General features: G+C 33.6%; 1 pseudogene; it reads right to left on the bottom strand.

Moving 5' to 3' along the window:
• Positions 1 to 408: 408 nt before the first annotated feature.
• Positions 409 to 1183, bottom strand: LOC149254186 (heparanase-like protein 2 pseudogene; annotated as a pseudogene).
• Positions 1184 to 2383: the final 1200 nt, after the last annotated feature.

The following is a 2383-nucleotide window of genomic DNA, read 5'->3' as shown; positions in this document are numbered from 1 at the left end:
TAATCAAGATTTGTCTACAATAAACTTTAGTATCATATATAGATGACATTCCAAGCTAATCTAAATACCTACACAAAGCAAAGAAATAATTCATTAATATGCAGCAAGTTCCCATATGATATTTGTCATTTTCCCAATGAAGAGAAAAGGAAACAGAAAGGTAAGTGCATCAAGTAGACAAATTGAATTAAAAAAAAATTCCCAGGGACGAGATGAGACTCGAGAGAGACAAAAACAGAGGATTGGGATTGAAGTTTTGAACATTATGTGTCTATATAAAATTTAAATGTGCCATTGAGTAATTTCTTTGCTAAACAATTGGTTTACTAAATAAAACATAGACTAGAATTCTCTAAAATATATAGATGTGAATATTTCCAAGGTAGAACAAGAAAAATGCAATAAGTCTCACCAAAAACTATTCACAAAAGCATCTTAAACATGATGCTTTCCACTGTTATAAGCACCATCTACTTCTTTGACCCAAGAGCTTGCCCAAGGGTTGTATTTATGCAAAAAAAGGTTGCATTTGTTTGAACTTTGTAGCTTCTCGACTCAAGTACCCTGGATTAAGTATCTTCTGTGTCAAATGCTTATCCACACCTAGGCAACATAGAAACATAATTACTTCCTATCCAAACTTGTGAATGCAAACTGAAGTGCATATGATGGATTTTATCTTTATCTTATCTACCTACTCTAAGATTGTATATATGTCGTGTAACAACATTCAGAACATTTGGCCCTGTCTGTTGAAGAAGCTCTTGAAACTAGGTCGATCAAAGAATCCATCTGGTGCTACTGTTAATGGTTTCTCACGAGAATGCTTGTATATGTCTTTCAAAATATTACTAAGCTCAATTACATCAGCAACATATTGTGTAGCACTAACTTTTGCGCCAATACCACCTCGACTCAACTCATTTCCTGACCCCAAAATGAAAGTATTGGTTGTCACAATGGTGTACAAATGAACAAAATTGATAAACCCCACATGTTGAACTAATGATAGAAGGTCTAGTTAAATAAGATTACCAAACTCCCATGCATATATCTTATAACCATGGTTGACTATGTACTGAATAAAGTTGTGAGCATTGCTTGAATTCCAAGGACCTCCCCAAAGACCATCCTCAGACATCTGATACTGACCATACAATGCATTTAAACCAAATGCCACCATAGACCTGTATCACAATGATAAAAGGATTGATTGTTTGATGATAGGGGAAACACTTTGGATTACCAATATACTTAATGGCTAATTTAATTTATATATTGTGAGAAGAAATGCTCTTAAGTACCCTATTTTTGTGAAAACTTGTTGAGTTTATCCCATTTATCCATTGTGAGACAATATTTTAAAAAATTAAGCACCTCAGAAGCATCCCTAACAAAAGGATGGCAGGGTTGTGATAGAGGCCCAATGCCATATATTGGTTTGACTTGCAAAGTTCCACACAACCTGATTTTCAGTTGTAAGAATGTTGCATGCCACTATAATTCCATATTATATCACACTTATTCCTAGACAATGTTACACATATTGCACTCTATCTTACTGAAGCCAAAAAGTTTGGAAAACATAAATTCACTTTGTCTCAATTTCATTTCTATACATTCCATAATGTCTCAGGCTGGTGCAAAAACGCATCAAATTTTTTAGGATGAAAATATATTAATATATTTCATTAAATATATAAGTCAAAATGAATTGGGTTGTAGCCTACTGGTAAGTGGGGGCACTTCTTCACTTATTACACGAAAAAAATAATTTAGTAATTTTATTTATAAAAACACAATTACAGTGGTAAAACTGCCTTTACAGGTGGTAAGTGGGGGTTCTTATCCCTATGATGACCAGGTTTACATTCCAGTGAACATGGCCCACTTGATAAAGAAAAATTAGAGAAGATATTGTGTTTATGTAGGTGTTGTACCTTCTTTTTCCCATTGTATACTAAATAGAGTTTCATAGTTCCTCACTCTAGACAAAGGGTACTTGACTAGCTAAACACCTTAAGAGGCAAAGGTGTTCACAACAGTGAACATAATCTCAATTCCATGTCTATATATGTCCCAAGATGATGCAGAAATGCATCAAATTTCTGGATATGCAATTCCTTAACAAGTATTTAGTTGAAACTAAGAGGCATTTGAGTTCACAGTTACAAACAAAATCTCAGTGTTATTTATATACATGTCCCAGACTGATGCATAAAAGCATCAATTTTCATGATGCATTATTTTACATCTATTTGATTGAAACTAAGATACAAAATGGGTTCACAAAAAAAAATGCAATCTAAATGCCAATTCTATACATGTCCTAGGCGATGCAGAAATGTATCAAGTCTTAGGATCTGGAGCTTATTAACATGAA

This window comes from Pinus tabuliformis, chromosome 7 (genome assembly GCF_031772625.1).
Source record: "Pinus tabuliformis cultivar Carrire ecotype Pingquan chromosome 7, CPIR1, whole genome shotgun sequence".
NCBI classification, from domain to species: domain Eukaryota; kingdom Viridiplantae; phylum Streptophyta; class Pinopsida; order Pinales; family Pinaceae; genus Pinus; species Pinus tabuliformis.
Note: the sequence above shows the minus strand (reverse complement) of the source record. Positions and strands in the feature narration are given on the sequence as shown.